The following is a 14006-nucleotide window of genomic DNA, read 5'->3' on the forward strand; positions in this document are numbered from 1 at the left end:
ATAACTATGGCAAAGATTTCCTTATAGAATATTGAAACATAAATTCTGCGAAAAGAGAATCACCTGTGACAATATGAAGAGAAACGCGTGTATGAATTGTTGCAGGACAGTGGGAAGCCAGTATAAAGCAAAGATGCGAAGAGTGAAAATTAGAAGACATATACTGAAGGATTATACAAGAGAAGGAAGCTTGCGAAACTGAACTGGAGACATTTTATAAAGTGGAAAGAGTAAGTACCTGAGAGGGGTGATACACTGCGAGAATAAACTGAAACATTACTGAAAGGTAAACGCAGAGGTGGGGTATGTGTGCGACAGGTGAGTTACACTCAGACTTTAAGAATAAAGTAATTATTGCAATCTAAAGAATAAAGTTTCAGTACTACAGAACCATCAGTATATTAAGTCACCAGTAAATCCTGTATTCTCTAAAGAATCGAACTCTCTTGTATAAAACGTCTGATTACAAATGATGTGATGTGTTAAATATTTTACGTTACGCTTAGTTTCTCTGAAGTCGCTACTTGCTCTCATTATAAAACACTGTATGCCTGTAGTACGTGCAATTTGCGCTCCGTCTTTTTAAAAAAACTAAATTTTTCACGCTTCTCAATGTTTGGCGTCATATCTCCTGAACGGTGTGTCGTTTTTGCAAGCGTGTATGTATAGATATTGTCTGCAAAGTGTGTTGCGCATAGAGTTAGTAGAAAGAAATAAGTTAAAACCTCATGTGTGACACTAAAGTTTTACTGCACGCTGTTTTAAGCAGATACTAGTTTTTCTAGCATCTAAGTGTCTATGAGCTCGTATTTCCTGAATTATCTGTCGTGAAGTAAATTAATTTCGCAGGTAAATTCAGTGGTATATGTGGATACTGTCTGCAAATTATGTTGCGAATAGTCGGTAGAAATGAAGTAACAAATTAAAACCTGATATCTGATGCTGAAGTTTCACTGCATTAACAGCGAAAATGTACTAAGCGATAAACCTACTTTCGCTTCGCCTCTTTGTAGAGTGTCGAGAGAAAAAGTTTCGGAAAGTTTTGAAATTTTATGTAAAGTTTCTTGCAAATCGCTAAGTGCTCTATTCCCAAATACTGGAGTAATAAACAAAGGATATCTGAGCACCGTCAGTTGAGGTACCTCAAGAAAAAATACACCGTTTATAACTGCAATACAGGGGCGTTCAATAAGCAAACGGAACAAATTCCTTTTCTCGGTCATTTTCGCTTGGAAAAAAAAAAAAAGATGCACATTTGTTGTGAGATATTGTGGAATACTCCCGCCTCAGCCCCTATAATTTGACACAGTTCGGACAGGTCGGGGCGCTATACGCAGCCTTCAAAATGGCATCTGTAACAAGAGTCACAGAGTTTCTTTTGCCGGAACCAAAGCATCGCATATACATAGGGGCTTGCATGTTATCTATGGAGACCTGGCAGTGAACAAAAACACGGTGAGTCGTTGGACGAGGCATCTGTTATCATCGCAACATCGTCTTGCAAACCTGTCAGATCTCCAGCGTGCCTCCCGGCCGCGCACAGCTATGACTCCTGGAACGTGCGGGCACGTGATCGACGGATCACAATCAAACACGTCGCTGCACAACTGGACGTCTGTGTCGGTAGTGCTGACACACTCAGCTACCAGTTGTGTACTGAAAGGTGTGTCCACTGGGTTGCTCCCCGCCTAATAGAAGACATTCACCTGTTTGGCCCAATGAAGTATGCGGTCCGAGGGCGCAGTATGCAGATGATGGGGAGGTTACTGGTGCAGCAAGACGTTGACTCAGACGTCGAGCAGTAAGCGGGTACCGTGCGGGCATACAGGACCTCTAAGCAAGATGACGTAGCGCCGTCGCATTGAACGGAGATTGTGCTGAAAAATACATTTTTGTAACCATAAAAATGGGGAACAGTATGGTGTGTTGGAATCCTGAATAAAACCAAGCAGCTATCAGAGAAAGTGTGGCATTATTTATGAACGCTCTTCGTACCTCTCTTATTTTGTTGAACTTTCAGTATAAGATTATACTTCTTACTGACAAGGGAACCTCCCCATCGCACCCCCCTCAGATTTAGTTATAAGTTGGCACAGTGGATAGGCCTTGAAAACCTAAACACAGATCAATCGAGATTACAGGAAGAAGTTGTATGGAACTATGAAAAAAATTAGCAAAATATACAAACTGAATAGTCCAACATAAGTAACTTAAGGATCATAAAAGCTTATGAGCGCCGTGGTCCCGTGGTTAGCGTTAGCAGCTGCGAAACGAGAGGTCCTTGGTTCAAGTCTTCCCTCGAGTGAAAATTTTTCTTTCTTTATTTTCGCAAAGTTATGATCTGTCCGTTAATTCATTGACATCTCTGTTCACTATAATAAGTTTAGTGTCTGTGTTTTGGGAACCGAAAACATTTCATCTCAAGGTTATAGGTCAAGCGATTCCTCCACAGGAAAACACGTCTGATATATTCTATACGACACTGGCGAAGGCATGTGCGTCACATGACAGGAATATGTTGTCGACCCACATAACTTCTACACTTGGCGAATGGGTAAAAAGATTCTTCTACCTTGCCCGATTTAGGTTTTCTTGTGGATGTGATAATCCCATTGTAGAGGCACGTCCTTTCGTCTACTAATCGCACAGTTTTTCGGTACCGTCGCAAAACACAGACACTAAACTAATTACAGTGAACAAAGACGTCAATGAACGAACGGACAGATCATAACTCTGCGAAAATGAAGAAAGTAAAATTTTCACTCGAGGGAATACTTGAACCAACGACCTATCGTTCAGCAGTTGCTCACGTTAACCACGGGACCACGGCACTCTTAATGTTACGCTCTCCTCGATGTTGCCTATCTTCCACATAGACTACTCAGTTTGTATATTTTGCTTTTTTTTTCATAGTTCCACACAACTTCTTCCTGTTTTCTCGATTGATCTGTGTTCAGGTTTTCAAGGCCTATCCACTGTGCCAACTTATAACTAAATCTCAGGGGGTGCGATGGGAGGTTCCCTTGTGAGTATATTATGACAGCACTTTCAATTTTCGGATCTGCTCTATAATTGCGCGAAATACTGAAAGTAAAATTTCTCTTGCCCCTGGAAGACGTCACATAAGCAGACTGAACTGGTATTGGTTCCTAGACAGTTGCTTAGAACTGTAGATGGTGGCAAAATACGGATGACAGTTATTTACAGAGGAGTGGGAAGACTGGTTGATGGCCACTTGTATGATTAGGTTTGGTTCCGGAGAAACGTAGGAACGTGCGCGGCAATACGGCCCGGCGACTTAATCTTAGAAGACACCCTAAAGAAAGGAACATCTATGGTCTTAGCATTTGTAAATTTAGAGATAGCTTTTGACAATACTGACTGGAGTACGCTCACTGATATGATAAAGATAGCATCGATAAACTATAGGGACGAAATGTTATTTACATCTTGTACTGAAACCAGACTGAAGTAATGAGGATAGAATTACGTAAACGTAAGCACTTGCTGAGAAGGTAGTGAGACAGGTTTGTAGCCTATACCCATTGTTATTCAATCTGTACAAAGAAATATGGAAACCAAGGGGAAATATGGAAGGGGAATTAAAGTCCAGGGAGAAAAAATAAGTTGCTGGTGACACTGTAATTCTGTCAGAGACGTCAGAGGATTCGGAAGACGAGATGAACGGAATGGATAGTAATAGATTCGTGCAAAGTTCGTAGTGTTGGGGCAGCCAGATCATGTACACCGTGTGGGGGATAACGCCATTGGACAGAGCACGGCGGTTTTCTCTTTTTAAGGAGGATCGTTTTGACAACATTAGTCGCTCCCCACGTTCAAAAAGACCTTCGGAGTTTGATGGAGATTGTTTAAACGCATTACTCCAAATCATCCACGGCAGTGTAATCGGAAACCGGCATATGTGATGAACTGTGATCATGCCACCATTGTGTGACGTTTTCATACGATGGGTAAAGTACAAAAATCGGGAGTATACGTACCGCATGCTCTAAGCTAAAATCACAAAAATCAACAGGTGGTCATATGTGTATAACAGTTTACTCATCAATTGCCTCTCGAATGACACCGACCATTGCTGTCCTGTATCGTTGGTGGTGACGAGAAATAATGTCTCCACGCCAGCGTAAGGAAAAGAAACGAACCGTTAAGCCCAAACAAAGCAGCAGCTCCCCGTACAAAGACCTGCGCAAGTTCACAGAAGTTGTTTAGCGTCTGGTAGAATGGCGACGGTGTGGTGTACTACAAATTGCTTCCCTGAGGTGTTTCCGTTAATGATGAGATTCATTGTCAACAACTGATGCGCCTTGCACTCACAATCAAAGAACAACGACCTCGAAGACTGCGTGAAGTGACGCTATTCCAAGGTAACGCCCGCCTGCATTCCGCCAGACTGACAAGTAGCTTAGAAAGTAAAGCAATAAAAGCAGTGGATGAGTTTAGTTATTTGCGCAGCAGAGTAATTGGTCATGGTCGAATGACAGCGATATACAATGCAGATTGGCAATTAGTAAGAAACGCATTACTGTAAATAGCTGTTTGTTAACATCTAATATAAAAAAATGGCTCTGAGCACTATGGGACTTAACATCTATGGTCATCAGTCCCCTAGAACTTAGAACTACTTAAACCTAACTAACCTCAGGACATCACACAACACCCAGTCATCACGAGGCAGAGAAAATCCCTGACCCCGCCGGGAATCGAACCCGGGCATCTAATATAAATTCCAATGTTAGGAATTACTTTCTGAAAGTATTTATCTGGAGTGTATCCATGTTAGGTAGAGAGACGTGAATAACAAGGAGTTTACGCAATGAGAGAACAGATGTTTTTTAAATGTAATTCCGTGGAAGACTGCAGAAATCATACTATGTGATCGAAAGTATCCGGACACCTGGCTGAAAATAACTTACAAGTTCGTGGCGCCCTCCATCGGTAATGCTGGAATTCAATATGGGGTCGGCCCGCCCTTACCCTTGACGACAGCTTCCACTTTCGCAGGCATACGTTCAGCCGGAAGATTTCTTGGGGAGTGGTAGCGCGGTCTTCACGGAGTGCTGCACTGAGGACATGAACCGATATCGGTCGGTGAGGCCTGGCATGAAGTCAGCGTTCAAAAACAGCCCAAAGGTATTCTATAGGATTCAGGTCAAGACTATGTGCAGGCCTGTCCATTACAGGGATATTATCGATGATGATGATGATGATGTTTGGTTTGTGGGGCGCTTAACTGGTTCAAGGGGCTCTGAGCTCTATGGGACTTAACATCTGAGGTCATCAGTCCCCTAGTACTTAGAACTACTTAAACCTAACTAAGCTAAGGACATCACACACATCCATGCTCGAGGCAGGATTCGAACCTGCGAGGTTATCAGCGCCCGTACAAATGCCCAACATTTGCTCAGTCCAATCTCGCCACTTTTGAGGAATGATGAGAAATGATGGGGACAACACAAATACCCAGTCATCTAGAGGCAGGTGAAAATCCCTGACCCCGACGGGAATCGAACTCGGGACCCCGTGCTCGGGAAGCGAGAATGCGACCGCGAGACAAAGGGATGTTACTGTCGTGCAAACAATCCGCCACAGGCCGTGCATTATGAACAGGTGCTCGATCGTATTGAAAGACGCAATCGCCATTCCCGAATTGCTCTTCAACAGTGGGAAGTTCAAATGGTTCAAATGACTCTGAGCACTATGGGACTTAAGATCTGAGGCCATCAGTCCCCTAGAGCTTAGAACTACTTAAACTTAACTATTGTAAGGACATCACATACATCCATGCCCGAGGCAGGATTCGAACCTGCGACCGTAGCAGTCGCGCGGTTCCGGATTGAAGCGGCTAGAACCGCTCGGCCACAGCGGCCGGCTAACAGTGGGAAGCAGAAAGGTACTTAAAACAAAACATCAATGTAGGCCTGTGCTGTGATAGTGCCACGCAAAATAATAAGGGATGCAAGCCCCCTCCGTGAAAAACACGACCGTACCATAACACCACGGCTTCTGAATTTTACTACACAAGCTGGCAGATGACGTTAACCGGGCATTCTCCATGCCCACACCCTGCCATCTGATCGCTACATTGTGTGCCATGATTCGTCACTCCGCACAACATTTTTCCAATGTTCAATCATCCAATGTTTACGATCCTTACACAAAGCGAGGAGTCGTTTGTCATTTACCGGCGTGATGTGTGGCTTATGAGCAGCCGCTCGACCATGAAATACAAGTTTTCTCACCTCCCGTCTAACTGTCATAGTACTTACAGTGGATCCTGATTCAGTTTCGAATTCCAGTGTGATGGTCTGGATAAATGTCTGCCTATTACACATTACGACCCTCTTCAACTGTTGGCAGTCTCTGTCAGTCAATAGACGAGGTAGGCCTGTACGCTTCTGTGCTATACGTGTCTCTTCACGAATCCAGTTCACTATCACATCGGAAACAGTATTTAGGGATGTTTAGGAGCGTGGAAATCTCGCGTACAGGCGTATGACACAAGTGACACCCAATCACCTGACCATGTTCGAAGTCCGTGAGTTCCGCGGAGCGCCTCATTCTGCTCTCTCACGATGTCGTATCATTACTGAGGTAGGTGATATGGAGTACCTGGTAGTAGGTGGCAGCACAATGCACCTAATAGGAAAGACGTATGTTTTTGGGATTTCAAGGTACTTTTGATCACATAGTGTATAACAGATAAATAGGACATTTGATGAACTTTCTGGTACAACTTTACTAAAAGAATGGATCGGTCGATAGGACAGATACTGAGACGTCAAGCAAATGTCACTTCAGTAATGGAGGGATGTGTGGGGATAAAAGTTGTAGAAGGAAATCAGGGGCTGAAAACAGTAAGCGGATTCAATTATGTATGTACGAGGGCACGTTGAAAGGTAATGCCTCGAATTTTTTATGTGAGAACATTTACAAGTTTTAAATAAAACAAATATTATGAATTTTTTTCATCTATGTTTTTTGTTTACATATTTATTTCTCGACATAGTCAGTCGGGCTACGAATACATTTCTCATTTCTCTGAACGAGACAACAGTTTGTTGATACCATAATTGTAGAATGTTTGGCATTGTTGACGGAGCCGCAGCCTCACCTGTGCATGCACCTCTTCCTCACTATCAAAGCGAAGCCCTCAAAGGTATTCTAAGGTATTCTTTAAGTTTTGGAAACAAATGAAAAAAGGATGGGGCGAAGTCGGCACTGTATGGAGGTTGATAAATGACAGTGAACACAAGACGTCAGATTGTCGGAGATGTCGCAGTTCTCGTTAGTGGTCTAGCACTGTCATGCTGAAGAAGAATGTGCCACATGTGTGGACAAGATTTCCGAATTCGAAACTCGATTACAGGGCGCTGTCACTCAGGCACCGACGTATTACGTTGAACTCCACCATTTTAGATGCAACAATTCGGAGTTCCCTAGCAGCAGAAGGCTGCATATATGTAGACGACAATAATAAGGCTATGGAATGTTAATAATGTTCCTTTTATTTAGAAAGATCTAAGAGTGTTCATTTAAAAAATTCGGATGCTTTACTTTTCAGCACGCGCTCGTATGTTGAAATAGTTAAGGCAGAGATGAAGAGGCTTGCACAGGATATGCTACTGCGGATACCTTCGTAAAATTAGTCCTCGTGCTGAAGACAACACCACCAACGACAACAACAGAAACATGCACAAGGTCGTGATCTAATCCAACTGTATAGTCAAACAACGCAACATGTCACATGTAACACTTATGAGGTATTACTGCGCTAATGAACGTCGGCTAATTGCATAAACTCATGATGTTTGTAGTTGAAGGAAATCAGCAATCAACGTCTTGGTCTGTTGATAGTGTGAAAATTAGATAGGTTTGTAACACATTTACTGCAGCGTGCAGCTACGTTCTACAACTCCATTTTGATTAGCTGCTTTATAATTCTATCGGGCCTTGTAACTTTTCTTAAACGACTACTATACTTCAGGTAGTTCCTACTTTCATAGCTTTCGCTGCAGCCAACAGCCTAGAATTTTTATTTGTAATGTAATTTTGTAATTATATCGCAGTCTTGTGAAAGAGCTAAAAATCAAACAACACGCTTTAAAAGTTCTCACAATGTTCGACTCTAGGTTTCCTATTGCTCGTTTATTGTCCGCCCTGGTAGCTGAGTGGTCAGCGCGATAGAATGTCATACCTAACGGCCCTGTTTCGTTTCCCGGGTAGGCCGGAAATTTTCTCCCCTCACGGACTAGGTGTTGTGTTGTCCTTATCATCATTTCATCCCCATCGACACGCAAGTCCCCCAAGTGGCGTCAACTCGATAGACTTGCACCCGGCGAACGGTCTACCCGACCGGAGGCCCTATCCACACGGCATTTCCATTTCCATTGCTCGTTTATTTACAGAGCTGCTCTCACTCAGTGCCCCGTGGGACTTAACATCTGAGGTCATCAGTCCCCTAGAGTTAGAAAAACTTAAATCCAGCTAACATAAGAACATCACACACATCCATGACCGAGACAGGATTCGAACCTGTTATCGAAGCAGCAACGCGCTTCCGGACTGAAGCGCCTAGAACCGCTCATCCACAAGGTCGGCCGCGCACTGTAGGCAATATGGAATATTGTTATCGTTTACGTACATGGTCTGTTGATTTTTGGTATTCTAGAAATAACAGGAAAGCTCCTTAACCGACAATACTGTTGGTAAACGTGATTCTCATAACGGTTTTGCTCGAAATCCCTCGCAGATTCAAAGGGAACTTGTTCGTTGGCGACTATTTTAGGAAACGGACACACATATGATTTTTCATGCACGTTTGTGCCTGAATTTGGTAGCGGAAAAACAGACAAGCTAGTTTTTGTTGAATGGAACTGTTCACACGCTGCATTTAGGCATGCTACATGAGCACGAACAGGTGTGTCAGTGTGGTGTAAGCGCTCGTCGATTTTTCACGTTGCGTCTCTGTCACACGGCTTTCCACACGAGTGCGAAGTACGCTACATTGTCTCTTTGTGTGTGTGTGTGTAAATCAGGACGTGCGTCAACACCGATTCTGTAACGTTTTACCTTTATCTATGCTTGTGTGTGACACACTGATACGCTAATGTGAACAGTGTTTTGTAGTAATCCGCTATCAAATGGTTCAAATAGCTCTGAGCACTATGGGACTCAACTTCTGATGTCATCAGTCCCCTAGAACTTAGAACTACTTAAACCTAACTAACCTAAGGACATCACACACATCCATGCCCGAGGCAGGATTCGAACCTGCGACCGCAGCGGTCTTGCGGTTCCAGACTGTAGAGCCTTGAACAGCTCGGCCACTCCGGCCGGCTAATCCGCTATCAGTATAGTTCTTAACTGATAAAATTAAATCCTGTAAATATATCTCAACACGCCGACTTTAATTTCAAATTAACGAGTTGACCTACAAGTACTTAGAGCAAAAGCAACGTTCCGATTACCACAGTTTTAATGACTACATCTTCTTCTACAAACTGGTTCACACGTGTAATGCAACAATAAAGGAAACATCAGTACAAAGAAATCATGATAAGCTGCATAAAATATTTTAAGACCTAAGCACAAATTTGTGGTCCAGGACAATAAATAAATGCCGCTGAAGACAGTACGCCATATCCTGAAAGATGCCTCTTATCCTGATAGTGGGAATCTGTAACCTAGTTGGACTGAATGTAACTCGAGTTTATACACTACTGGCCATTAAAATTGGTACACCACGAAGATGACGTGCTACAGACGCGAAATTTAACCGACAGGAAGAAGATGCTGTGATATGCAAACGATCAGCTTTTCAGAGCATTCACACAAGGTTGGCGCTGGTGGCGACACCTACTACGTGCTACCATGAGGAAAGTTTCCAACCGATTTCTCATACACAAACAGCAATTGACCGGCGTTGCCTGGTGAAATGTTGTTGTGATGCCTCGTGTAAGGAGGAGAAATACGTACCATCACGTTTCCGACTTTTATAAAGGTCGGATTGTAGCCTATCGCGATTTCGGTTTATCGTATCGCGAAATTGCTGCTCGCGTTGATCGAGATCAAATGGCTCTGAGCTGTGGTCATCAGTCCCCTAGAACTTAGAACTACTTAAACCTAACTAACCTAAGGACATCACACACATCCATGCCCGAGGCAGGATTCAAACCTGCGACCGTAGCGGTCGCGCGGTTCCAGACTGTAGAGCCTAGAACAGCTTGGCCACCCCGGCCGGCCGATCGATATCCAATGACTGCTGGCAGAATATGGAATCGGTGGGTTCAGGAGGGTAATACGGAACTCCGTGCGGCATCCCAACGGGCTCCTTCCGGAACGCTTCTATCCCATGCGGCTGAAAAATGGGCGAGTTTCGAAACGTGTTCTGTCCTCAGTGGCGTCAGACAAATACGGACCGAACTACGAAAACATGTTCCGTTATACCTGTACATCGCTGGTTGTAGGGCGATTGTCATCTATGACGGACAACCATGAACGTGCACTGGTTGTGGGATGGAGGGACACGTACGTTCTGAATGTATCCAACGAAGGTTGTTATAGATACCACGGGATGATCCGCCACTCACACCACATCCGACTATGCACCCTATGACCTATGTCGCGTCATTAAGCGATGACGTAGGCCGCGAAACAGAAACGTACCAGAACGTACAGACAGAGGCAGATAGTGCCGTAACACGGAAGGAAGACGTTGTGCTGGACCAAATGGTTCAAATGGCTCTAAGCACTATGGGACTTAACATCTGAGGTCATCAGTCTCCTAGAGTTAGACCTACTTAAACCTAACTATCCTAACGACATCACACACATCCAAGCCCGAGGCAGGATTCGAACCTGCGACCGTAGCAGCAGCGCGGTTCCAGACTGCAGCGCCTAGAACCGCTCGGCCACAACGGCCGGTGCGGTGGACCAACTACAGCAGTCACAGGGCGCCATTTCCTCGGTGCCGCTCGTGGCCCCCTCAGATAAGGCACTTACACACGATTCCGAAGTCTCCACGAAGATCAAGAGGCCATGCTGACCTCTGATTCCGAGGCTCCGCAATGGAAACAGCAATCACCGACTCACGGTGGAGTATGACCAACCAGATCCAGCACACAGCGCTGAGGCACTTCCGGGCAGAGAACAGACGACAATGGATACATAAGAACTCATCAGGTGACCTTCCATTCAGAAGGCTGTTGCACGCAGCGACTGTTATACTGACTTGTAAATAATAGACTTCAGCTATCAGTCATCCTTTTGAAATTTTATTGGCAGATCTAGATTTCAGCTAGAAACTAACCATTCTCAATGCACTATCATTTTTGATCAATGCATGTAATGCCTATTGGTCGGGCTGCATCCACAGTTCATTGAATACTCAATACCCTACAGTCGATGGATATGCTGCAGCGAGTGTTTCTCGTCAATCTTTATGTCGTTCACATGATGTGCATCCTGAGACTCCTTCTTCTCTTGACGCGCACAATGGCTATGAGGATTCAGGCGGCTTTTAGTTACTATGTAAACTTGGACAAGTACAACACGCTTACCCTCCCAGCGTGAGAAGGAGGCGTTGTTTTAGTCAATGTACACGAGAAGACGAGTGCCGTGTATATTAATACAAGGCTCAAACGGTGACACAACAGTGATCACTCCCTTACGGGGACTATCATCGAAGAAATGGTTCAAATGGCTCTGAACACTGTGGACTTATCATCTGAGGTCATCAGTCCCGTAGAACTTAGAACTACTTAAACCTAACTAACCTAAGGACATCACACACATCCATGCCCAAGGCAGGATTCGAACCTGCTACCGTAGCGGTCACGCGGTTCCAGATTGAAGTGCCTAGAACCGCTCCGCCACAGCGGCCGGCGATCATCGACGAACTAGTGCCAACATTGCATCTTCACCCGGTCAGTGTGGGCCATATATCGCCCCAGTTTACGTATGTGCGCACGTTCATCGTTGAACACTAATTTACCGACGTCCCGACAACCGACAGCGAAGGACGTGTACCATCTGCTTCTTCGGCAGATCGCTCGGAATGGAGTGGTACGGAAACATCCTGCCGTTAATTGGAAAGTGGCGTGGCGCACGGTACACCACACCCACCTACCTACAACAGGCAGGTCAACATGATACATTGACTACAATGTACCGTAAATACCCAACTAATGACAAAAAGGACGCATTTGGCGGATTCGCCCATGTGACAGCAATGCGGCATGGTGGATACGGACGACCACCGGCTGGTCTGTGGCGAGGCGTTGGCTGTCTGGTCTCTAGCAAGGAAGATAATAGAGTTCATGCGACGCACTATATATTCAGCAATATCTTCCGACATCGTATTTTTTCCAGCGGAAACATATTTTCCGCGTTATAAGACGAAAACAGCGGCGTCGATCACATGACGGTCCATTACATATATAGAGATACACATATGAACGTACTGTATTACTGGAAATACGTGCAAGACAGACACACAAAACTGTTGCGGCTACGGTACCACAAGGACTGGTATGCAAATTACCTAGGAGCGGTTTTTGCGGACCCGCCACGTACTTGATATGTGCCAGGTGCACAAAGATGAGGGGCGGTGCTGTCGTTGTAGAACCGAACAAGTAAAGTGATCAGCTAAGGAAAACTACGCGAGTATGAGTGACAAGAAGAACTAGCAGTTGGACAGCTAGCAATGAAATTATTCTTTTTATTTTGTTTTAATGTATATAAATACTTCTTTCACGCCCCACTTCGTATTTGTTGTTTCCTGCCGCATGGTAAGACGTCAGCGAGGTTCCTTCCAGGACAGTTGTATTGTTCTGAGGACACACTATGCTTTTGTGGATAATAAAGGTTTCCGTTTCTCCTACTTTCCTTTCAAAAATTTAAAAAAATTAAATAAAAAATAAAAAAGTAAAAAATGTTGGTAGAGTACTCGCCCGCAAATTCGAAGGTTCCGAGAGCGAGTCGCGAAAAGAAACAGGTGGTCACAGTGTTCGAAGCTCCCACGTGCCATTTTTGTTCTCCCTGTATTCAAATTTGTACCTGTGTTGTGGTATAAGACTCGTTTGCAACAGCGAGGAGTAAGGAAACGACCAATAATGAAAGTTGATTCTGCGGAACTACTCATTAGCAGCCGGAAGGAAGCGGCTTTCGAATGCGAACCGCAAAAGTTTGATGACAAAGCGACAAGTCAACCGAATCCTCCACCGAAGAACGCCTGGTGTGTCATGCACGGAATTAATGACAGTACGTGTGTCATATGACAGGAATCTCTTATCGACACATCTAATTTGTATGCCTAGTGAGTGAGTGAGAATTCCTCGTTGTCCTATTTAGGTGTTCGTGTGAATGTGAACGTGATCACTCCCAAAGAAATGATGAAAACAGAATAGTTTGTCACATAAGCTGCAACAAATGAACGCAACAGTTTCACAGTCACACAATTCCTTTGTGCCCTGTCGAAACATATGTTTTTAACGTTTTTGAAGTTGCGTTCCATTTTGGAAGTTTTGACTCTTTTAATTCCTTTGTTGTAACATAGCTCACACTCGTTTCTTTATTGTTCTCCTTTCTGTGAGACGTCTGTGTGCTATCTTGCATGCTCTCACTATTCATCACATTTACTGGTGACAATCACCCATTCTTATCACTCTATGAAAACTGCCAAGACTACAGAAAGAGAACAAACATTTCATTGACTGGGCGTACAGTCCATAATGTTGAAAAATATAAATAAATAAATTGCACGCGAGAGTTTGGAACACGGCTTGTCCACTTTCCAGTCCAAAAACGTGACCATTTAACAACGATGCCGCCGCTCTTCCACGTCCCTCGACCTTGCACTTATTAAGCTTGAACCATTCACTATTTATATTTTTCTTTTTTTTCACAGGTCAGTTCACCTTGGTCCCGGTTTCATGCTTGATCTCCGTTCAGTTTTTGACAGGCTATCCATATGGGCAATCTTACCA

Source organism: Schistocerca nitens, chromosome 5 (assembly GCF_023898315.1).
Source record: "Schistocerca nitens isolate TAMUIC-IGC-003100 chromosome 5, iqSchNite1.1, whole genome shotgun sequence".
In the NCBI taxonomy this organism is placed as follows: Eukaryota; Metazoa; Arthropoda; class Insecta; order Orthoptera; family Acrididae; genus Schistocerca; species Schistocerca nitens.